The sequence below is a fragment of the Sorex fumeus genome, unplaced genomic scaffold, assembly GCF_029834395.1.
Source record: "Sorex fumeus unplaced genomic scaffold, SorFum_2.1 ptg000122l, whole genome shotgun sequence".
NCBI lineage: Eukaryota > Metazoa > Chordata > Mammalia > Eulipotyphla > Soricidae > Sorex > Sorex fumeus.
Genome location: NW_026606179.1, coordinates 55,743,541 through 55,770,097, shown reverse-complemented (window position 1 = coordinate 55,770,097; position 26,557 = coordinate 55,743,541). Strand labels below are relative to the sequence as shown.

Below are 26,557 nucleotides of genomic sequence, written 5' to 3'. Positions count from 1 at the left end.
GGTTGCCCAGGGGGGAGGGGCGGGCACTCTCAAACAGTGGTGGAGGAAGGCAGACACTGGGTAGAGGATGTGGGGTGACTCTGCAGTGTCCTGACCCCTGCGAAGGTCTAGGTGCCACAAACTGGGGCCAGGGAGTGCCGGCTCAGAGCACAGCAATGATGCCTCAGTGGATGCCCTGGGCCAGGCTGGGGAACGTGAGCTCTGGCCCAGGTCCATGACCGCCAGAGCCATGTTCTCTTTTTCCCTTAAGTATTTTTGATGATGTCTGCAAGTGCATCTTGTCTGTGGCCTCAGCTGAATGTCTACTGCAGGATGGGGTGTAGGTAACAGTCATCATTAGGGGATGGGGCCCGAGAGATTTGGCTAAATACAGATTTAACTTTATTTAAAAAAAGAAGAAGGGGTGGGGGGAACACCGTATGCAGGAAACCCTACCATTAACAGTACTGATAATCATGATTACTAAAAAAAAAAAATGTTTCCGTTTTAACATGTCTCAAACTGAAATAATTAAATTCAAAAAATGAGTTTGATACGAAGGCAACTTGAGGGGTGGGAGGGAATCTTGGAACACTGGTGGAGGGACGCCAACACCAGTGGTGGGTTCGGAGTGCTGGGGCCAGTTCTGGGGTTAGTTCAACCGAAGAACTACCATGACAGGCTCTGTGACCTTCAAGAGGTCTAGGCCTCTTCCAGGAACGAGGAACTAGCTCATTCCTGGTAAACAGGGGTGGAGGGTTGCAAAACTGTTAAAACAGAAAACCCGATGATCATCAAAGATTAGGTCCCTGGAATGAGGTTAGACCTCCAGAATGTAATTGCCAGGAGGTGGTCTGGATAATGTAGGCCAAGAGAAAAGAAAAAAGAGATATGTACTTTGTAGATAGTGAAAGTAGTTGAGTAATGCACACTTGCTAGAATGAAAATTGTTGAGTAATGCTTACTTGTAAAAATGAAAGTATAAGAAACTGCTGAATTTAGTGCTCGAGGTCCTTGTTGAAACCCACTGTGCTGGGTGGATACCTGGACCCCAGCTAGATGGAACAATAAAACTCGTTATGTGATTTGCGTTATCGGCTCTGTCCTCTATCTTTGAGGGGTGGTCAACTCCAGACTCTAACATGAACTGGAATATCATATGCCTGAAACTCCATTATTAACAGCATTGTAATTCATAGTAGTTTAAAAAAATTTTTAAGAAGGAAGAAATTAAGGAACTTTGGGAGGTCAGGGTTCAAGTGCCAAAGTTGGTTGGTCCACAGAAAGTATCACTAGACATGGGATTTTCAGCCTCATCCAGCATCTTCAGGCAGGGAATGGATCTGGAGGTAGAATTGCTCATCAAACATGACTATATGTGTAATCAATGAATAAATGAGAGGCACAGCAGGTTAGGACGTTTTCCCACCCGGGATGGCTGATGGCAACAGATGAAAGAAGGATAAAAGCGGAGCCAGGCTGGTTGGTGAACAGTTGCCGTTTAGTCTTCCTCTGTCTCCTTCCAGTCTCCCTCACTGCCCATACTCCTCCTCTCCCAGCCCACTCCCACAGCTTAGTTAAAGAGTCCAACCTCCAAGGTTGGGGATAGCAACTACACCCAGGTCAGAGAGCACAATCAGCATATGTAAAGCCCTTCCATGGGGTGAGTGGGGGAGGTCTTCTTAAACAAAGATCTTCTGCTAGAAGAATCGATCAAAGGCAGAATTTTTTCTAAGGATATGTTTCTCCTTTCCTTAGTCCATAACCATTTAAACAGTCACCTTAAATTTACTTCTTAACAATCTTTCTAGTCATTTTCTATGGACACAGTAAGAGAAACATTAAGCTTATAGGGTGGCTCTGGGGACATCTTGCTATAGCCCTCAGGCCAGATTAGTCCTTCCTAATCCATGCAAGCTCCTTGTTCAGTCACTTCTCCTTGGGTCATAGCAGAATTTGTCCATAACGATCCTCTTAACTTATTATAAGTTTTATGGTACTTGTTCTGTCCAGTTTCTATGCCAGGGTAACTTGTCGCTTGCCACGGGTCCATCCAATCCCCTTGTCGGGACCCTGCCTCTGAGGTGCTAGGAACTAAGGGCAACTGAGGCTAAATCAAGTAAATAAAACAGATGCCCAGGAGTAAATATTATTCTGAGTCAATTAATTCCCAAGTTATAAAAGCATAGCATGAACTGTCTTCCTGTATCTATACAAAAAGGACATTGCTCTAAACCAACCTATGCAAAGGAAATATGAAAAAGAAAAATGCAATATTTCCCTTACAAGTACAAATCCAGAGATCGCTGAGGAGTTTGCTTTACAAGTCATTATACAAGTCATTGCTTAAGGAAATGAGTGATTAACAGCAGAACACAAATGAAAAGTTAAACACTGAGGAAACAGGAATGCTTTGGGAGCATTGTGATGGGTATAACCCAATAAACCTAAGCTTCTTGCAGCAGAGGAGAAAGCACATACCAATGATATCCTATAACTATGTAAGAAAGTTTCCATACAAAACCCTAGACCTGGAGGTTTCTTGGGTTGGCGAATTCACCCACATGTAAACAGCTCCACAGAGACAAAGATCCCTGGAGGAGGACCCTGCCACATTCCCACTGGAAATAACTTTATCTGGCAGTCCATCTACATCCAATTTTATACTCACTGTAATAAAGCAGGCAGTGTTGATGATTGGAGGGATCACCTGGGATGGGAGATGTGTGCTGAAAGTAGACCAAGGACCCAACACGATGACCTCTTAGTATCTGTATTGCAAATCTTAATGCCCCAAATTAGAGAGTAAGAAGGATTGTACCTGCCATGGAGGCGGAGAGTGGAATGGAATGGGGGTGGTGGGTGGGACACTGGGAACAATGGTGGTGGAAAATGTGCACTGGTGGAGGAATGGGTGCTCAAGCACTGTGTGACTGAAATGTAATCGTACAAGTTTGTAACTGTATCTCACGGTGATCCAATAAAATTTATTTTTAAAAAATTGCCATATACTATCAAGAAGAGAAGAATACTTTCTTTTTATTTTTGTGGGAAAATAAAGTTTCTCTTTTTTTGTAATGAGAAAAAAAAACAGGCAGTGTACGGTAAGTGATTCCCTGAGTTCCTGTGAGCCATTATAAGAAATACTGAAATGTGAGGCCATGACTATGAGAACTCCTGTTTTCTATCTCTCCATATGTATAAGGATTCACTATATGGTGGGGAAAGTCTGTGGAACTTCATTTGTGGGGGCTTACACTTGAGCATAACACCCCCCCTAGAATTCCAGTGAGTTGGAGAAAAGTTTGGGGTAGGGAGAAAAGCCCTCTGTTGGGTGTCAAAGTGTTAGGACTAATGGGAAATGTTGTTTGGTGTTTTTTTTCCCCATTACAGTAAAAATAAGTCTCACCATTTGTTGTGAGACGTTACTGATGCCCGCTCGAGCAAATCAATGAACAACGGGAAGACAGTGCGACAGTGCTACATAGATTCATTTCATGGATTTAAAACAGAAAGAAGAGGCAGAGCCGTTTGATTGCATCTCCCTTCTCTTAGAATTATGAAGCAATCCACATTAAATCGCTTATCAAAGGTCACCCAGCTAATCAGTGGTTGAGAAGAGAATTGAAAGTAAATCTGATTGCAGAGTTCAAACGCTTAACTACTATATTATGACTCAGAAAAGGTAACTGCTTATCTTACAGTAATCCAGTCAACTGTGGGCTCGAGGTCTCTTTTTCATATTTTTGTTAGTGTTCGCCATAATAGCCATGTGATTTATTTGTTTATAGGGTATCTTCCTTAAATGAGATTCCAGTGGAAGGCAATGTGCCTGTCAAACAGTGTGTGTTTATCCATTATTTGGTGAATGAAGTCAAGGAAGGGAGGGAGGGAGCAAGGGAGTGAAGGAAGGAGGACTGGAGGGGGAAGGCAGGGGGAAGCTGGAGAGATATGGAGGTGAATAAATAATGCATATATAAATAAAAGTCTGCCTCTGCCACACACTGGAGACAGAGGCTGTTTCGGCGTGTACAGTCTGACTGTTTTGTACTAGGTCTTGGACTGGGTCATTTTTAAACTCTCTTTTCTTTTCTCCTTTCTTCTTTTTGTGCCATGCTGAAGGCCCAGCAGTGCTTGGAGGCCAAATGGTGCAGTGAATGGAAATCAGAGCTGTAGCAACGTTTGGGGCTGTAATCCAACCCTCTCTGCCCTCTCCCCAACCCCCAAACTCTACTTTCCTAAGAACACTTTCTTCAAGTGATACCTGGTTCAATGCATTACTGAAACGCTATTGTGGTTAATAGGTATAAAATAAATCCAGTTTTTTCTTTCGGCCCTCGGTTCATTCGAGCGACTCTACAGAGCCACACAGCTCCCACAGCTGCAAGAGCATTGGAAAAAGAATGAGTAACGTGGTTTCCTGTTTGAAGGCTGATCAATCCCCAAGGGATGAGTTAAGCAAACCTCAGAGTTTGGGGGAGGTAGGGATGATACTCCTGAAAACTATTGACTTGTAGCCCAAAACCACAAACACCTATTGAGTAGTAAATTATTTTAAAGGGCAGTTGATACAACACCAAAAAAAAAAACCCAATATTATTGATGTAAAACCCATCATCTTAGAGTAATTCATAAATTAATATCACTACCTTTTATCAGGGCCGGAGCAATAGCATAGCAGGTAGGGCATTTTCCTTGCATGTGGCAGACCTGGGTTCGATTCCTCTGCCCCTCTCGGAGAACCTGGCAAGCTACTGAGAGTATGCTGCCTGCACGACAAAGCCTAGCAAGCTACCCGTGACATATTCGATATGCCAAAAACAGTAACAACAAGTCTCACAATGGAGATGTTACTGGTGCCCGCTAGAGAAAATCGATGAACAATGGGAGGACAGTGCTACAGTGCTACAATGTTACATTTTATCAGATATATATACAGATATATCCAAGTTAATAGTTTACACAGTACTGATGTGACAGAAATAAGTAAAAAGAAAAAGTCTTTTAAATTTTCATAAGCCATGTGATTAAATTTTTCAGGGTATATAAAATCATGCCTGAGTATTATTGCTATTGTATTAGCTTTTTGTTTATATCTATATTCCTATATGTATTCTACACACAGATAGCAATTTTATGAGTAAAATTTATCATTTTGCACTCTTTAAAACTAAGAAAATTAAGAGCAATTTTCATTATCTTCTCCCCTTTTTTCTGTTATTAGTTTTTTTTTACTCCATTAAGAGTTTTGAGGATTACTTTCTGTTAAAGCATCAAATCAAACTAATTATCCTGAGACAGTTTAAAGTTAAAGATAAACTGAACAGTTCCAGCATCAAAAAGCACACCCACATTCTCTTGAGAAACCTCTTTTGATCAGATCTAGACCAGCTCTTAGCAATAACCAGAAAAGCATCCTGAAATAGCAGCAGACAAAAGTACAAGACAGTGGATCATTCATGGAAGGGTTGAGATTGCTCTCAATTAATTCAGAGGCTTTAGATAACAAGAAACCTCTCTTCTCTTCTCCCCTCATTTGCAAGGAGCATTAACTCCAAGTCCTCAGCACAGTAGGACGGTGTTACACAACTATAAATTCTCTTCATTAGAAACCCTGCTTCATCATGGTGGGGGGAAGTACATGCATTGTGTGTGTGAGCTCACTCCTCAATTACCTTTCAGAACAACCTCTCACGTTCCAAGAGTTTTTCTTGAATTCATTAGTGGTGGTTACAAAATTCTGCTCTAATCACCCTCTAAAGATTGAACTAACACACACACACACAAAAAGTAGGGCCTTGAAACTTTAATGTTCATGGTCACCGCAGCTTACGGCTGAGTTACAAAAACACTGTGACTGGCAGTGATTTTTAAATTGGGGACATTATATATCCTTCACTGGACACACATGATGGCATCTGAAATGATTATATATGTCGCCTCATCTGAAAAATGACCAAATAATAGAGATCTAAAATAAACACTCTGCAAGCAATTATTTGTAAGGATGATATGGAGGAAATTGCAAATCTCAATTACACATATGATTCAGGCTAGCAAGATCTTGTAAATTATTTTAATATTTGCAGAATCCTAAGGATCTTGCCTAATGTTCCTTACAGGTGTTAAACTTTGATTTCAAATGGGCTTGTTCCTTTTTTGGAATCTATGTATATCATAGATGTGAAATTATCGTGAGTTCCCCCAGTTATTTTCACCCCCAAAAGACTTCTTGAGCTTCACATATGAAGAGAATCCAATTATTCATTGCATTATGGCCTGACTTGTACTTAAGACGATGGAAAATGTAAAACACGAGCAAACATCATGCGCGCTTTCTCTTAATGGTAACTGTACCTATATCAGATCTGAAGTTGCTGTTGTTTTGCAATTTGCATCTCAATGCAAAATGGAGTTTTGTCTGTGTATGTGTGTGTTTGCTCGTGTACTTGTGAACTCAATAACAGTTAACGTGAAAACTGCAACACTTGCAAGATAACCCAGGTCCTATTTATGCAATGAGGGCATAAGCTGATCCTGCCACAATCAGCAGAAAGAGAAGGGAAGCGCCTATGGAAGAAATTATATTCAAGACTGGACTGGAGGTGAAATGTATAAAAATAGAGAGTCTGACAATAAGGAGTCTAATTTTGAGGCAGAGTTTAGAAAGTCAAGTATAAAAATGTAAAAACGTGTGGTCTATAGGCACACTTTGTTGAGGCAGGAAAAAATAGGCAAAGGATTCAATCAGACAGATAAACCCAGCTCAAATCCTGACTCTTAGTTCTTACGTTGCAACTAAATTTTATTAGATTGATTTGTTTTGTGGTGCAAGGAATTGAACCCAGGGCCTCACACATGCAAGGCGAGAGCTCTACCACTGAGTTACATCCCTGGCCTGTGACTAATGCTCAAATTGTGAATATATACGTAAGTCAAAAAACTCTTTTTTAAAATTTTATTTCTTTTTGAGGTAACTTGGTTTACAATAGAGTTCATGTTTATGCTTTTGCTGTACAAATTTACTGCCCCTCCACCATTAAAGTCCCAGGCAACCTACACACCTACACCCCTGTCCTTAAGTTACCTCTAGTTCACCCACAATCTAGATGCTGGGCCCATGGGTCACCAGTTCTTAGCAACTGCAAGCAGTACTGCAATGAACATATGTGCGCACGTTACTCTTTCCAGTTAATTATTTTGAGTTCATGGGACAGATGGCAAGGAGAGGAACTGCCGTGTTGGACAACACTGGATTGTCCTTGCTGCTCCCGGCAGGGGGTTTAAGGTTTACTGGGCCACTCCCACAACAGTGCAACTGAGACACACCCAATTCCATCAGGCACTAATAATCCTATATTGCTTTTCTCTTTCCTATAAGTCATTTGCATGCTTTCTTTAGCAATGTCCTTTTTGTACAGACACAGGAAGAAAATTGATGCTATGCTATTTGTAGTTAATTGACTCCAAAATAATATTTACTCCTGGGCATCCATATTTACTTGACTTCAGCCTCGGTTGCCCTTAGTTTCTAGCACTCCGAGAGCAGGGTCCCGACGAGGGACTGATGGACCCAGGGCAAGCTATGAGCTACTCTTGCATGGAAATGGGCCAGGCCAAACACCATCATACTTAATTATAAGTTAAGAGCACGGTCATGAACAAACTCTGTCATTACCCATAAAAGAGGTAACCGGTGCTCGCTTCGGCAGCACATATACTAAAATTGGAACGATACAGAGAAGATTAGCATGGCCCCTGCGCAAGGATGACACGCAAATTTGTGACGTGTTCCATATTTTTTTTGTCACCTCTTGATAGATCAACCAGACTCAAGCTTAGCAAGGACATACTTCAATTGAGGGAAACAATGGAAGAAAGGGACTTAGTAGATATATACAGGACACTTCATCCACAAAAAGCTGAATACACATTCTTCTCAAGCGTACATGGAACATTCTCCAAGATAGACCACATGCTGAGCCACAAAACATGCCTCCATAAAATTAAGAAGATAGAGATTGTATCAACAATCTTCTCAGACCATAATGCGCTGAAATTAGAAGTAAATCACACACAAAAACAGAAAACTAAATCAAACACCTGGAAATTAAACAGTGCGCTATTGAACAACGAGTGGATTAGACAGGAAATCAAAGAGGAAATCAAAAGATTCCTAGAAACGAATGAAAATGAGAACACGAGTTACCAAAACTTATGGGACACAGCAAAGGCTGTGTTAAGAGGAAAGTTTATAGCTCTACAAGCATTCCTCAGGAAGGAGGAGCGAGCACACATAAGTAACCTAACCCCACAGCTTAAGAGCTTGGAGAAGGACCAAAAAAAGGAGCACAACCCGAACAGGAGAAAGGAAATAATAAAACTCAGAGCAGAGATTAACAAGATGGAAACCCAAAAAACAATCCGAACGATCAATGAAACCAAAAGCTGGTTCTTTGAGAAAATTAACAAGATCGATAAGCCTCTAGCAAAACTCACAAAGAAAGGGAGAGAGAAAACCCTAATAAACCGAATTAGAAATGAAAAGGGGGTCATTACAACAGAAACCACAGAAATTCAGAGGATCCTCAGGGAGTACTTTGAGAAGCTTTATGCCACGGAACATCAAAACCTCGAGGAAATGGATAAATTCCTAGACTCCTACAGACTCCCAAGGCTGAACCAAGAAGACCTGGAATAGCTGAACAGACCTATCACCATCAAGGAAATTGAAATGGTAATAAAAAGTCTCCCCAAGCACAAAAGTCCTGGCCCGGATGGATTCACTAGTGAATTCTTCCAAATCTTTAAAGAGGACTTACTCCCAATGCTCTTTAAGCTTTTCCACGAAATTGAAATATCAAAAACACTTCCGAACAGTTTCTACGAAGCAAATATCACACTGATACCAAAAGCAGACAGAGATACCACGAAGAAAGAGAATTACAGGCCGATATCCCTGATGAACACAGATGCAAAGATCCTCAACAAACTACTAGCAAATAGAATCCAACTACTCATCAAAAAGATCATAAACCATAACTAAGTAGGATTCATCCCAGGGATGCAAGGATGGTTTAACATTCGAAAATCAATCAACATAATCCATCATATCAACAAAAGAAAAGATTAAAAGCATATGATTATATCAATAGATACAGAGAAAGCATTTGACAAGATCCAGCACCCCTTTATGATGAAAACCCTAGCATAAATGGGTATAGAGGGGACCTTCCTCAACATAATTAAAGCCATCTAGCACAAGCCTACAGCAAGCATCATCCTCAATGGGGAAAAACTGAGAGCATTCCCGCTAAGATCAGGGACGAGACAGGGATGCCCACTCTCTCCACTGCTGTTCAATATAGTACTGGAAGTGCTTGCAATAGCGATTAGGCAAAAAAAAAAGATATTAAGGGCATTCAGGTAGGAAAGGAAGAAATCAAGCTCTCACTATTCGCAGATGATATGATACTCTACTTAGAGAACCCAATAACCTCCACCAAAAAACTCCTAGAAACAATAGACTCGTATAGTAAAGTTGCAGGTTATAAAATCAATACCCAAAAGTCCATGGCTTTCCTATACGCAAACAGTGAGAGAGAAGAAAGCAACATGAAAAAAACAATCCCGTTCACAATTGTGCCCCAGAAAATCAAGTACCTAGGAATCAGCTTAACTAAGGAAGTAAAGGACCTGTACAAAGAAAACTACAAAACGCTACTTCAGGAAATAAAAGAGGACATGAGGAAATGGAAAGATATCCCCTGCTCATGGGTCGGGAAACTTAACATTGTCAAAATGGCAATACTACCGGAAGCATTGTATAAATTCAATGCAATCCCTATAAGGATACCCATGACATTCTTCAAAGAAATGGAGCAAACACTCCTGAAATTTATATGGAACAATAAGCCCCCACGAATAGCTAAAGCAATTCTTGGGAAAAAGAAAATGGAATCAACCTCCCTAACTTCAAACTGTACTACAAAGCAGTAATAATTAAAACAGCATGGTACTGGAACAAAGGCAGAACTGCAGACCAATGGAACAGGGTTGAATACACTAACATCTCCCCTCAATCATATGATCATCTAATCTTTGATAAAGGTGCAAGTAATGTGAAGTGGAGTAAGGAAAGCCTCTTTAATAAATTGTGTTGGCATCACTGGACGGCTACATGCAAAAAAATAGGCTCAGAACTCTGCCTAACACCATGTACAAAAGTAAGATCAAAATGGATTAAAGACCTCAACATCAGACCAGAAACCATAAGGTACATTGAAGATAAAGTTGGCAAAACCCTCCATGACATTGAAGCTAATGGTATCTTCAAAGATGCCACGCCACTGGCAGAGCAAGTGAAAACAGAGATAGATGAATGGGACTATCTTAAACTAAGAAGCTTCTGCACCTCCAAAGAAACAGTGACCAAAATACAAAGACAGTCTACAGAATGGGAAAGGATATTCACCGAATACACATCTGACAAGGGGTTGATATCCAGGATATACAAAATACTGGTTAAACTCCACAAGAAGAAAACACCCAACCCCATCCAAAAATGGGGCAATGAAATGAACAGAAACTTTCTCAAAGAAGAAATCGTAATGGCAAAAGAGCACATGAGAAAATGCTCTACATCATTATTCATCAGGGAGATGCAGATCAAAACCACAATGAGATACCATCTCACACCTCAGAGACTGGCCCACATTCAAAAGAACAAAAGCAACCCATGCTGGCGCAGATGTGGCGAGAAAGGGACACTCCTTCACTGTTGGTGGGAATGTCCACTGGTTCAGCCCTTCTGGAAAACAGTATGGACGATTCTCAAAAAATTAGAAATTGAGCTCCCATTTGACCCAGCAATACCACTCCTGGGAATATATCCCAGAGAGGCAAAAATGTATAGTCGAAGTGACATCTGCACTTGTTTGTTCATTGCAGCACTCTTTACAATAGCCAGAAACTGGAAGAAACCTGAATGCCCAAGAACAGATGACTGGTTAAAGAAACTTTGGTACATCTACACAGTGGAGTACTATGTAGCTGTTAGAAAAGATGAAGTCATGAAATTTACATACAAGTGGTACAGTATGGAAAGTATCATGCTAAGCGAAGTGAGTCAGAAAGAGAGGGATAGACATAGAAAGATTGCATTCATCTGGGGGATATAAAGTAACAAAGTATGAGATTAATACCCAAGAATAGCTGAGATCAGCACCGGGAGGATTACTCCATAACTTAGAGACCAACCGGGTATCCTAGAGGAAAGGGCAGTTCAGATAGAGAAGGGAGCACCAAATAAAGGATGTTTGGAGGATCCTCCCAGGAGGGGAGATGCATGTCGAAAGTAGACTATGGACAGAACATGTTTGCCACTCAATGCCTCTTTTGCAGACCACAACACCCAAAAGGAGAGAGAGAACTCAGGGGATTGCCCTGTCACAGAGACAGGGGGGATGGGGGGATGGGGGTGGGAGGGATATTATCCATGGTGGTGGAAAATGGGCACTGGTGGAGGGATGGGTATCTGATCATTGTATAATTGAATCCCAAGCACAAAAAAAATTGTAAATCTACAACTGTAAAAAAAAATAAATAAATAAAGGGGAAAAAAAAAAGAAACAAAAAAAAATTTTAAAAAAATTTAAAAAAATTTAAAAAAAAGAGGTAACTGAACAAGGACCCTGCTGAGACTGGAAAAGACTAACCTGGCCTGAGAACTGTGGTCTGGAATATATGGCGAGATGTCCCCTGGAAAAGCCAAACTTTAATATTTATCTCTTACTGTGTTCGTATACTGCCGCATCCCATGGCAGCTCTATTCTTAGTTGAGAACTCTCCATACTGTCTTCCAGAGGGACATTCCAACCAACAGTCAATGACGATTCCTTTCTCACCCCATCAGCACAGGCTATCCCATGCAAAAAAATTATCAAGGTCATTCTCACTAGTGTGGGGTGATATCTTAGTGCCATCTAACTCCTTTTCATGTGCCTATTGACCATCTGTGGCCTCTCTTTAGATCCTCTTTCCATTTTAGTGGGGTTATTTCTATTTGCTGTTGAGTTGGAGGCTTAGGACACACTGAGTGGTGTTTAGGGACTACTTATATTCCCAGAAGAGCACTCAGGACTTGCTTCCAGCAGTGCTCTAGAGGCGACGAAGTGCCAGGGTAGAAGGCAGGCCTCCCAGAGGCTAGGCTCCAGCTCTTTCAACAATCTCCACAGCCCCTGTCCCTGCATTTGGAAAGTTTGTGTGTCTTGGATGTATGCGCCTTTTGTCAGATGTATGATGTGTGAATATTACCTCCCACTCAATAGGGTGTCTTTATTTTAGCCATAGTTTACTTTGTAGTGCAGAGTTGTTAAGTTTTATGTCGTCCCATTTATCTTTGCTTTTGTTTTCTTTGTCAATGAAGTCAAATTGTTGAAGATACCTCCTAAATCAATATCATGGATATTTCTGCCTCTGCTTCCCTTGATGTATTTTCTAGGTTCAGATATAACACCGAGATCTTTAATAGATATTGAATCCACTTTTGTGTCTGGTATGAAATAGTGCTATAGTTTCATTTCTTCACATGGAATGCTCCAGTTTTCCCAGCACTATATGTTGAAGACATTTTCCTTCCTCTGCTTTATGCACCTAAATACTTAATCATAAATGAACTCTCCATATGAGAGTTTACTTCTCTGTTCTCAATTCTATTCAATTAGGGTGCATATTGGCTTTTATACCATTTCACCAAAACTCTTCAGTGCCACCCTCGAGAACATCATGCGACGACTGGAATGGGAAAACATGGGAGTGAAGATAGATGGTCGGCAACTACACCACCTCCGCTTTGCTGATGACATCATTCTAATAACACCAAACATCAGCCAAGCGGCACAAATGCTGAACGACTTTGACCATGAATGTGGAAAGGTCGGACTACAGCTGAATCTTACGAAGACTATGTTTATGAGAAACAGCCTTGTTCCTGACGCTCCATTCGCTCTCAACGGAACCACCATCTCCGAATGCAACAGTTATATATACCTAGGTCGAGAAATCAACATGATGAATGACCTGGCACCTGAGTTACGCAAGAGAAAGAGAGCAGCTTGGAATGCCTTCAAGAGCATTGAAGAAATAACTGAAAGGACAAAGAACCTCCAGCTACGAGCACATCTCTTTGATTCCACTATTCTTCCTGCATTAACATATGCCTCAGAGACCTGGACCCTACGAAAACAGGATGAGAACGCTATTCGGGTCTCTCAAAGAGGAATCGAAAGAACTATGCTTGGAATATCACGATTCACTCAAATGAGAGATAGAATCCGGAGTTCTGATCTTCGTCAACGCTCAAGAATCAGGGACGCTGTCTCATTTGCCAAGACATCAAAAATCAGATGGGCTGGACACGTAATGAGGTTTACAGACAACCGCTGGACTAGAGCCATTACTGATTGGATTCCGCGGGACATCAAAAGATCACGTGGACGTCCACCTATAAGATGGTCAGACTTCTTCGTCAAGACCCTAAATGATCGGTTTGAGGCTCTGCATGTTCCTAGAACGAACAGATACCATTGGGCTACGCTAGCACGCAACCGGGATGAATGGAGACGTTATTGGCACCCGCTCAAATAAATCGATGAATAACGGGGATTAAGTGATTAAGTGAAGTGATTGGCTTTTATGCACCCTTTTCATGCATTCTTTTATGCACCCAGTTTTTATGCTAGTACCATATTCCTGCATTTTTACCATACTTGGATGAAACTATAGCTTTATAATATAATTTGATGTCTGAGAATGTAGTAGATATCATCTTCTTAGAATTATTTTGGCTACTAAGGGTTTTTTTTTAAATATTTCATATAAATTTTAGCACTATTTGTTCTAGGTTCTTAAAGAATGTTACTGAAAGTTTAATAACAATTGTGGGCTGGAGCAATAGCACAGCGGGTAGGGCGTTTCTCCGCCTCTCTCGGAGAGCCCGGCAAGCTATCGAGAGTATCTCACCCACACAGCAAAGCCTGGTAAGCTACCCATGATGTATTTGATATGCCAAACACAGTAACTAGTGTTACAATGGAGACGTTACTGGGGCCACTCGAGCAAAATCAATGAAAAACGGGAAGACAGTGACAGTGACAGTGAATAACAATTAATTTGAATCTGTGTAGTGCTTTGGGTAGTGTGTAAACTCACACAAGAGGGGGCGCAGCATACAGCGGCGGTGGCTCTATCTCTCCCGCCACCCGCGTTCTGTAGTCTCACTCTTCTCCCACCCAGGGAGGTCGATGGTGATGGTCAGGTGGAGGAAGGAACGAGGGCCAGGCTGGTAGGTATTAGTCGTAGTTTATTCTGATTCTCTCTTCATCTCTGTCTCTGCTCCCCTTCTTCCTCCCCCATGCTACTTCATTCTCCTTCTCCATCCCCCTTCATCCTCCTTTTCCTTTCGATCCTCTGCTTCTTCCTTCTGATCCCTTCCGCACCCTTCTGAACATCCAGCCCACTACTACAGTCTAGTTAAATCCCAAAGCATGAGGGATTGGGGGAACAATTACACATAGTTGCGGTCACAATCAAAAGGGGTAGAACTCTTAGCCTCAGGGAAGGCCACTCCTAGGACAGATCCTTTCTCAGCAGGAGGACCCACCCCAGAGCGGGATCCCATGGGTGTGTCTCTCCTCTCCTCAGTCCGACAAGCATATAAGAATATATAACATAAATCATTTTGTATGGATACAGTAACAAATATCTTAAACTTATAGAATTGCTCTCCTAGGGCCATCTCGATCTCAGACTACAGTATTCAGGCCAGAGTCTTTCCCACCCCTAGCAGGATCCTAGTCTCGTCGTTACCTTTGGATCATGACAGCATTTGTCTATGATCAAACTCTTAACTTAGAGTTAAGAATCATGGCACTTTGGCCTGGCCCATTTCGATGCCAGGGTAGCTCACCACTTGCCCTGGGTCCATTCAGTCCCTCGTCGGGACCCTGCTTTTGGGGTGTTAGGAACTAAGGGCAACTGAAGCTTAAGTCGAGAAAGCAGATGCTCAGGACTGAATAATATTCAAAGCCAATCAGATCCTAAGTTACAAAGCATAATGTTAACGGTCTTCCTGTATCTATACAAAAAGGATATTGCTTTAAAGTAAACTGTTCATAAGGCATAAGGAGAGGAGAAAGGCAATATTTCACTCATACATATAAAATCATAGATTTCTGGGAAACTGATCTTACAAATTAACAGTCTGATTAAGGGGAAAGCTGATTAACTGGGTGGGGAGAAGAGCATAGGGAAGACTGTTTACAGATAAACACAATGGAGTGGAAGTGCCTCAGGAGCACTGTGGTGGGTGTAACCAGATAAACCGAAACTTCTTGTGGAAGAAGGGCAAAGCAATGTTATCCTACAGGGTAGGATGGTCACTTTAAGAATGTTAATTCTTGGGCTGGAGCAATAGCACAGCGGGTAGGGCGTTTGCCTTGCACGCAGCGGACCCGGGTTCAATTCCCAGCATCCCATATGGTCCCCTGAGCACCGCCAGGGGTAATTCCTGAGCGCAGAGCCAGGAGTAACCCCTGTGCATCACTGGCTGTGACCCAAAAAGAAAAAAAAAAGAATGTTAATTCTTCTAATCAATGAACATGGACAAAAGAAAAACAATTTCCTTTTTTTCTCTTTTGGCTCTTTAATTTTATTCTATTTTTATAAAGTTGTTTGCAATAATTCATTATATTTAATATTCGAACGCCAATCCACCACTGTTGCACCTTCCCACCACCATATTTTGAATATTTCCACCCCAAATCCCAAGTCGTGTCCTCCAAAGCAGTTTTTGCTGTGTGCGGTAGCTTTTCCTTTTGCTGTATCCTTCACCTATGTCTTTATTCTCATTCATTTCTAATAATATTTTTATTTCTTCTTCTATTTCCTTTTGATCCACTGGTTTTTCAGAGGTAAGTTGAATAATCTCCAAGTTGTTTGAGTTTTTACCAGCTTTCTTTTTACGGTTAATTTCTACCTGCGTAGCAATGTGGCCTGAAAAGAAGACTTGGTTTGATTTCTACTGTTGCTTGCAAAAATATGGATGGGTATGGAGGATATTATTCTTAGTGATATAGCATGATTTCATTCATATGTGAAAAATACAACAAAAATATTCTAGGTATAGAGAATAATATGACAGTTACCATAGGGTAAGAAAAGGTTGACATAGGGAAATTAGATTTTTTTAAAACAAAATTTTTATACGATATCTTATTTGTAGAATGAAGAAAGAAGTTGGATTAAAACAAGATTCAAAATACTTTATATCTTGATAGATGTCTTTCATTAACCCTATAAATTTGTGGGCCCTATTCTTTGTATTTATTGGAAAAGTAAACTTTTCTAATAAAATATGTTCAAAGTAAAATAAATATATCTGCTCCTTCGGATAATCTTCTGTACTTTTCTCACAGATCTGGTAATTTTCCTTGTTTGACACAATATCAGTACTCATTTCTTCCCCAAAATTAACTTATAAAGCTATGGGGGAAAGCGTGAAAATTATAATGAATACATCTGATTTTAGCTTTAATTTACTATCTCTGTCAAATATATAGCACAAACACTGGGTGATATGTGATTGTAGCTACTGACCAAAGGAAATGTTCAGGGGAGGGGAGTCTTTTATCCTTTAAAGTCAAAACTGGACCTTGGATACTTTGTTCATTTTTTAATAGTTATACTCCTTTGCATAACCAAAAGAAATGTAATTACAAAGTGTTGATTCAAAAATTAAGAGATCTAACCATTAAAACATTAAGGCAAGTACAGTGATAATAAACGATCTTCATTCAGTCTTTCCCATTATGTTCAGAAATATTTATGTCACTTAAATAACTCCATAAATCCTTATGCTACCAGTCCCTTAGCTAAGGACAAATGTTTCAAGCTTGAATCGATTTCCAGTTTCAGGGAAACTGAGACAAAGAGCAAGGTTGAAGACAGTTTTGTGTGATGAGTATTTATATAGAAGACTTCAATAAACATTAGTTGTTTATAAAAGTTGTGATCTCAATGTGAGATGGTAATTGTTCTGAGAGCATTTTCTAGGGAGTGCAGGAAAGTTTATTTTTGAAACGAACTATTAACAATACTTATTTTACCACCTAACCTTCTATAAAGGAGTCAAGAGTCCAGCTTGCAAAATAGCTCTGTTCTTTGCTTCCTACACACCTAATTAAATGGACATGGAACTCTGTCCACTGGGTAAAAGAACATCGAGAGAAAATGGAAAGCTTGGCCTCTACCTCCTATAATTCACAGTTGACCTTTTCCTGCAAAATTATTCTCTGTACCTGGCTCTCCACCTTCACTCTGTAAGCAGTAATCTTTCCTCAACCTGAAAATATGTGTCAAATGTTTCCTGGGTCTGTTTTCTCTTTCTGAAGCCCAGCTCCTCCCTGGGATACCTTTATAACGCTGTTGGCCTTATGCCCTTCAAACTCTGTTACACTCCAAAAGAAAAACCACATGTTGTTTGTTGGACCCTAATATCAAGTCAAAAAACATGAGCATAAAGAAAAAGAGAAGCAAATACAAAGACAGAAACACATAGATACAGGGACAGAGACATGCATGGATGGGAGAGAATGAGGGATGGATGGACAGACAGACGGATGGATGAGTTAGAATGAATGGATGAGGAATATACTACTTATATGTAGATAAATATATAGACATATAGTCCCTACATCTTAACCAACAATCCAGCTGACAGTATTCCTGTAATATTCATAATTACAAGATTCAAACTGGCACTTAATACTACTCAATATTCCTAGTGTATCTACCAAATTTACATCCCACGCCTGAGAGGACTATTTTATACACTTCTTGGCTTTCAAAACCCTTTCACATAACCTCTTACACATATTTCTTACATTCTAGTTCAGAGAAAATATATAAACATTCATCAATGTTTATTTAGGGAAAATGGACAGACCTACATATGATAAAGTATTCTCAAATATTTTTAAAGTCCCATATTGTTTTCAACAGAGGATGAATCAAATCACTCTGGTCTCCACTAAGAGGGTTCCTTTCTCTCCACATCTCTATCATCACTGGTTGTTTCTGATTTTTTTTATTAGTGAGGTGATATTTTATTGTCACAAAGATTTGCATTTACATGATAATCAGTGATAATGAACATCTTCTCACATACCTACTGCCCTTCTGTATGAATTCTTTAGATGGAATATTTAGCTCTTCTCCCCAGTTTTATGGGGTTGTTGGGATGTTTCGGTTTTTTGTGAGATTTGTATTTTATGTCTCTTGGATATTTACCCTTTACCAGATGAATAGCATGAAAATATTTTTTTCCAGTCAGTTAAGTATCTTTTAATCTTAGCCATAGTTTCATAGCACAGAAACTTTCTAGTTTGGTGTATTCTCATTTATTTCTCGATTGTTTTATTTTTATTTTAGAGTTTGGGACTTTGTGGGGTTTTGTTGTTTTCTGGGGTTGGGGGGGGGTTGGGGGGTATTGTTTGTTTGGGGTTGGGAAGGTTGGTTTCTTTGGGGATTGTTTTTTTGTGGATTTGTTTTTGTGGTTTTTGTTTTTGCTTTTGGCTCATACCCTACATGAACAGGGTCATTGTTCTACACTCCAAGCATGGGTCAGCCTTGCCTATTGTATTACAGCTCCAACTCCCATGTATTTATTTTTGCTTTTACTTTCTTTGCCAATGAATCAAATTACTGAATACACCTCTGGAGTCAATATTCTGAATATTTCTACCTACATTTTCTCAATTTATTTCATGGATTCAGGTCTAACATTGAAATCCTTAATCCATCTTGAGTTAACTTTTGTGAATTGTGTAAGGTCTGATTTCCTTTGACTGGCATTTCACTTACCAGTTTGCCCAACACATTTGCTGGAAAAGTCTTTCTTCCTTCTTTTTAAACTCTTGGCTCCTTGGTCCATATATCCAAGGGTTGAATCACTGGGTTCTAAATTCTGGCCAAAGTCTACTTTTATTCCAGTGCTATGCTGCTTTATCACTAGAGCTTCAGGGGTATGTCTCCCACCTATCTCTTCAGAATTGCTTCAGTTATTCATTGATCCCATACAAACTTCAGCACTATTGGTCCTATATCCTTAAAGAATGTCAAGGGAATGGAGAGAGGGATCACCCTGACCTACAGGTACTTTCAGTACTTTCAGTCATTTTAACAGTCTTCATTCCTCCACAAACATGAAAATTTTTTCATTTCCTTTGTTTTTTTCTATTTCTTTCCATAGTGACTTGCAATTTTTAATAAATTAGACTTTATATCTTTATTCATAGGTATTTGATTTCTTATTCTCTTTTATTTTCATGGTTGTCATATGAAACTGGAACAGAGAGAGCCCAGCAGGTAAGGGATAGCACAGCAGGTAAGACACTTGCCCTGCATGTGGCTGACCCGGGTTCAAAGCACAGCACTATGTGTGGTACCTCAGTCACCATCAGGAGAGATCTCTGAGCATAAAGTAAGTCCCGAGAACCACCAGGCATGACACCCCCCAAAATACACTAAAATAAAATAATAATCCGCGAGAGATTTCTGTGCATTGATTTATAGTTTTTGTAGGTTTATTGTCTCAGGAGCTTTATGGTCATCTTTTGCAGCTTCCATGTACAATCTCATGTCACCTGAAAATAACTCAACTTCTTTTCCAATTTGAATTCCTTTAATTTCTTTATGAGGTAGTGGAGTTCTGCCATTGAGGTATTTATCTGGTACCGATAGGATGGGTCTACTGTGTGGAATCTCTGGGTCACGGTTGGTGGAAGCAGACAGAGAATCTCTGTTCCCAGGTCACTTGAGCCTGGAGTCCAAGGTCTACAAGTACTGCTTGCCTGATTCTGTAGGGCTTCACTCGTGTGTGAGTCTCGGCCCAAGAGTCCAGAAAGGTCCTGGAGCATGGCAGCGGCTGAGTAGTAGAGGAAGTGGAGGTAGACACTTAAGACACTTAATACCCATCTTAAGACACTTAATACCCATCTTTCAGGTTTGCAGCACCATATTTGATAGGGTTCAAATATGGTTTAAACAATGGGAACACCTGCAAGGGTGATTAGAGGCCACCCTAAAAGTCTTTGTCCCTCTCAGAGAGCATGGCAAGCTACTGAGAGTATCCCACCCACATGGCAGAGCCTAGCAAGCTATCCGTGGTGTATTTAATATGCCAAAACCAGTCATTTCAATGGGTCTCATTTCTCTGACCCTAAAAGAGTAACCAATACAGCAGCATTAAGAAGGATGAGGAAGGAGAGGCTGATAAAAATCTCAAGACCAAACTAGGCTGCCAAAACAAAGTAAGACAAAAATGACTGTCTGTACTTTCAATGCACGTACGCTGGCATCAGATGCTTCCATCGAGTCCTGATGGTACAAGCACGAGAGATCAAGTGCAACATCATTGGTCTGACTGAGACCAGAAGGTATCAATCACATCATGACGTTTTCGACACTGGAGAACTGTTCCTTGGAAAATGCGATAAAAGAGGCATCAGTGGTGTCAGTGTCCTTGTCAACATGAACTTGGCCATAATCCAAGCTGATTCATTCAAATGCCTAACAACCCGAATCAGACGATTACACTTGAAGAGATGTGGCTCACTGCTGGCAGTTTCTATCTTTGTTGTCTATGCACCAACATCCAATTATGATGAAGGAGAAGTTCTACATGGAGCTGGAGAAGTTCTATAAAGAAGACCACACTTTCTACAAGATCGTTGTTGGTGACTTTAATGCCAAGATAGGACCGAGAAGATCAGCCAAAAAACTCCACATTGGGACCCATGGCCTAGAATGGAACAAACAGGGTGAGAGACTGTCTGAGTTCATCATGTTGACCAACACCATTCATGGTAACTCATAGTTCCAGAAGGACGAATCTAAAGGTTGGACATAGGAATCTCCCGGTGGACAGTTCCACAATGAAATTGACCACATCATATTCAATCAATGGTTTTGCCTGACCTATGTCTCTGTTGTATCAAAATTCTAAATGGAATCGGAACACCATCTCCTTCATGCAAAATTCTATTTCACAGAGCGGGGAGAAAGGAGAAAGTTTAAGAAGAGAACTCCCAGAACGACCACCAACTGGGAGCTCTTTGCACTATTGCAGCAACATGGGAAGATGCCGTCATTGACAACATTGACGAGGAAAACAATCGACTGGTTCAGCACCTCCATGATTGTTTGAGGAACGCCACGAGAGAGATAGCCACAAAAAGACGCATGTCTTTGAAAACTCTTGAGCTCATTCGCCAACATGGCTTGGTGCAAGCCTCAGGCAACCACAAGAGAATGTCTGAGCTCACAAAACAGTGCAGAGAAGTGATAAAGAAAGATCTCAAAGAAAAGAGAAGAGCAGCAGTGCTGACAGAAGCCAGAAAAGGCATTCGCAATGCCCGTGTGTCCTTTGCCAACTACAAGAACCAAGATGACTGCCCTCCGACATCCTGATGGATCTGTCACATCTTCCAGAAGGGCAATGGAGAAGATTATCCATGACTTTTACTCGGATCTCTTCGATAGCCACATCTACCTGCCCATATGCCAAATTCCGCAGGATGGATATATCGTTCCCAACATTCTCCCTTCTGAAATCCGAAACGCCGTTTCTTCGGTAAAGAAGCAAACAGCACCAGGCCCAGACAAGGTCAGACCCAAACACCTGAAGAACTTGCCATCAGTACTCATCAATACTGGCTCGGCTCTTCACACGCTACCTGTCTGAATGCAAGATTCCTTCCCAATGGAAAACCAGCAGGATTGTACTACTGTACAAGAAGGAAGACATCCATGACATTGGCAACTATCACCCAATCTGCCTATTATCTGTCATCTACAAACTGTTCACTCGAGTCATCCTAAATAGGATTGGCAGAACACTAGATGAAGGACAACCATGCAAGCAAGCTGGATTCCACAAAGGATTCAGCACGATCTACCATATCCACACTATAACCAAGCTCATTGAGGTTTTTCGGGAGTTCAAGATGCTGCTCTGTCTAATGTTCATTGATTTAAAGACTTGATTTTTATTCTGTTGAGATGGAAGTGGTCATCGAAGACCTAGCAAAACAGGGCGTTCAAACTCAATACATCAGGATCCGCCATGAGCTGTGTTACAGATTCACTACCAGGATCTCACCATTCTACAAGGAAGTGATCATTGACGTCAAGAGAAGGGTTCGGCAGGGAGATACCATTTCACCAAAACTCTTCAGTGCCACCCTCAAGAACATTATGCGATGACTGAAATGGAAAAGAATGGGAGTGAAGATAGACGATTAGCAACTACACCACCTCCGCTTCACTGATGACATCATTCTAATAACACCAAACATTAGCCAAGCGGCACAAATACTAGTCAACTTCAACCGTGAGTGTGGAAAGGTCGGACTACAGCTGAATCTCATGAAGACAATGTTTATGAGAAACAGTCTGTTCCATTCATTGTCAATGGAACAAATATCTCCGAATGCAATAGTTATGTGTAACTAGGTAGAGAAGTCAACATGATGAATGACCTGGCACCTGAGTTGCGGAGGAGGAAGAGAGCGGCATCAAAGCATCAAAGAAATAGCTAAGAGGAAGAAGAACCTCCAGCTCTGGGCACATCTCTTCAATTCCACTGTTCTTCCTGCATTAACATATGCCTCAGAGACCTGAGCCCTATGAAAACAGGATGAGAACGCAATTTGGGTCTCCCAAAGAGGAATCGAAAGAGCTATGCTTGGAGTATCATACTTCACTCAAATGAGAGAAAGAATCCGGAGTTCCAACCTCCGTCAACAATTAAGAATCAGGGACTCTGTCTCACTTGCCAAGGCGTCGAAAATCAGATGGGCTGGACACGTAATGAGATTTGGAGATGACCGCTGGACTAGAGCCATTACCGACTGGATTCCACAGGATGTCAAAAGATCACGTGGCTGCCCACTTACAAGATGGTCAGACTTCTTCGTCAAGACCCTGAATGATCGGTTTGAGGCTCTTTGTGTTCCTGGAATGAGCAGACGCCATTGAGCTACACTAGCACACAACAGGGACGAATGGAGACGTTACTGGTGCCCGCTCGAGCAAATCAATGAGTAACAGGATGTCAAGTGATGAAGTGAATTTCTTTATGTTGCTGAATTTCTGTAATTAGAATTTCTGATACTATGTTACTTTATTTTTTGTGTGTTTTGTGGCCACACCCAGTGATGTTCAGGGGTTACTCCTGACTCTATGCTCAGCAATTTCTCCTAGCAGTGTTAAAGAGACCATATGGCTAAGTGCAAGGCAAGCACCCTACCTACTATTGTTCTTACCCCTCCAACCCTATGTTACCTTTATAACTTTTTTGTTTTGGGGCCACATCCAGAGATGCTCAGGGGTTACTCCTGGCTTTGCGTTCATGAATTGTTCCTAGCAGTGCTCAGAGGACCATATGAGCTGCCAGGGATCAAACCCAGAGCCTGGGTCTGCCATGTGCAAGGCAAGCACCCTACCCACTGTACTTTCGCTCCAACCCCATGATGATGCATTTAAACTCTTTCCATGATCAAAAGTATTTGTATGATTTGCTCCCCATGGTCCTCTAACATTACCTAGTACTTATTCCCTTCAATATTTTGGGTCACCTTTAATGTTTTTAAATGTCCTATAACATTTACAGCATCCCCTGTATGTGTTATTTATCTCTAACAAAAAAACATTCTAATAACTCACGGATAAGAAATCCTTTCTCTTCTGCTTACCTGTCTCCCAGGACTAGAGAGTGACTTCCATGAAAGTGGTTGTGCATGATCAGTGAATCAAAGACCTGTGATACATGTCAGCATACTCCCAGTCTGAAAATAGAGATGATTGCAGAAAGGATCACCCTGGTGGGCAACTCCTCCCTTTCTGGAGCATAACATCGGTGCTGGAGTTGGAGACCACCAGACTGACATGACGGTCCACCACTAACAGCATAGCAGGAAGTAGTAGTCGGTTCCTTTCTCCATAACGCCCAGTAGAGAAGGATATCAGGGGTATCTGTTGCCACTTTCCATCCCCATGCAAAACAATTGAAGTGAAACTGAGTGTGAATTCATGGCCACAGAATTCTTTATAACCAGACACATTTGAACTATAATAAGAGGAAGCATGAAGGCTACCACATGGGGTGTGCAGGAGGGGCTTGGCCACAGGGTTTTTCCACAACCATCAACGCGGTTCACCTCTCCCTGCAGGTTGTCTGGCCAATGTAAGATGCCAACTAAAATTGGAAGGACCGAGTCACGGTTCATTTGGGTTCCAGCCTCAGCCTCAGCCTGACAAGCACCAATGTTACTGGAAACTTTTAGATCTTTGGTCCCCAAGTTGACAGTTCACCGTGATCTCTACAGAATAAACACAATACAATGCTGAAGAATCTTCAAGTTATTCTGCAGCAGAAATGAGACAGAGAGATTCAGCCAGAAGGAGAGTCAGGAGGGATTAAAAAGCAAATGAAGGATGCTGCATGGCCTCATTAAGATCCAGGGAAACAGAGAGAAATAAACCAAACAAGTGGGCCAGAACAAGCAGCTTGATAACAAGACTCAATCTGCTGGCAGAGTCTTTGGAGCCCAGGGGCACGTTGGACATGAAGACAGAAGTCATTTTCCACTCAAATCGTAAGATATCCTGTTATTATTAATATATATGTGTTTGTGATTGTTTCAAACAATACAACTTATACATTTATTAGCTCTTTTATCATCAATTGGTGTACTTAGCTTTCAAGCTTTGTTTTGCTTTCAATATTTGTTTTCAAATACGAAGCAAAGCACTGAAAGTACAGTACTGAAAAATGAATGAACTTGGTGTGCTTGTGCCTATCTAGACATAAGTGAAATATCTGAGAAAAATAGGGTTCTACCTACTGTTTGTAAAAATGTAATAGTCACTATATTGGCACTGTTCTGTTTCATGTCAAGCCCATCTGTTGCAATTATCCAAATGTCTATTTTTATTATTCAATTTCCCAATAGCATGTGTCTGCCTTCCTTGTCCCATTAACTTGCTATTCCTTTACGTGCTTCCTATAGAATAATAATCTCTATTCACTATATATTGCTGCCAGAAAATATTTCAGGAAATAAAGAGGTACATGACTAAGGCTCAACATTAACTAGTTGTTGATGATGATTGTGGTCCTTGATACTCTTCAACTAAAATCAGATTCAGGCAGAATAATCATTCCCTGCATTTTTAGTAGGAGAAGTAGTAATAGAAAGATCTAAGATAACTGCATTTACCACTCATGTAATTTGGTTCAGTCAAAGTGTACAACAGAACACCCTGAAAATAGATGCAAAGGAGTAAGAAAGGCTGTTGCTAGGATGTGGGACTGTTGGTGGCTCTTAGATTTCTCTTGCTAAGAGTGCCTTCCTCCAAAAAAAAAAAGAAAGAAAGAAAAGAAAAGAAAAGAAAAGAAAAGGAAAAGCAGCCTTAGTATATGTAATTGAGGCCCTGAACAAGTAATGAGCAAGTTCATGCCCACTTTCCTAGGAATCTTCCTTATTCTCGGAGTAGGAGACTTGCATGCATCTTCTTCTCCTCCTCCTCCTTCTCTTCCTCTTCCTCTTCTTCCTCTTCCTCCTCCTCCTCTTCTTCCTCTTCCTCCTTCTTCTTCTCATTCTTCTTATTTTCCTTCTTCTCCTCCTTCTCCTCCTCCTCCTCCTCCTCTTCTTCTTTTATTGAATCACCATGAGATACAGTTACAAAACTTTCATGTTTGAGGTTCAACCATACAATGATCAAACACCCATTCCTCCACCAGTGCACAGTATCCACCACTAGTGTCCCTAGTATATCCCCTTTTTCACTCCTCCCCCTGCCTCTATTGCAGACAATTCATCCCATTATCTCTCTCTCTCTCTCTCTCTCTCTCTCTCTCTCTCTCTCTCTCTCTCTCTCTCTCTCCCCTTTTGGGCATTATGGTTTGCAATATAGATACTGAGAGGCTATCACTTTTGGTCCTTTATCTACTTTCAGCACACATCTCCCATCCCGAATGATACCTCCAATTATCATTGATTTAGTTATAACTTGATCAATTGACATCCCATTACTCGTCAATTTGCTCAAGCAGGCACAAATAACATCTCCATTCATCCTTGTCATGTGCTAGTGTAGCCCAATGGCGTCTACTCATTCTAGGAACACAAAAAGTCTCAAACTGATTGTTCAGGGTCTTGATGAAGAAGTCTGACCATCTCATAGGTGGGCGGCCACGCAATCTTTTGACATCCCATGGAATCCAGTTGGTAATGGCTCCAGTTCAGCAGTCATCTCCAAATCTCGTTATGTGTCCAGCCCATCTGATTTTCAATGCCTTGCCAAACGAGACAGTGTCAGTGATTCTTGATCATCAATGGAGGTCGGAACTCCAGATTCTTTCTCTCATTTCAGTGAAGCGTGATATTGATATCAAGCATAGCTCTTTTGATTCCTCTTTGGGAGACCCGAATAGCATTCTCAGCCTGTTTTCATA

The 26,557-nt window shown here is 41.0% G+C and overlaps 1 non-coding gene across 1 annotated transcript; it reads left to right on the top strand.

The window, feature by feature from the left end:
* Positions 1–7,675: 7,675 nt before the first annotated feature.
* LOC130044629 (U6 spliceosomal RNA) lies at positions 7,676–7,782 on the top strand. Its single transcript, XR_008795464.1, has one exon. It is a non-coding gene; the product is annotated as a U6 spliceosomal RNA (small nuclear RNA).
* The last annotated feature ends 18,775 nt before the right edge of the window (positions 7,783–26,557 follow it).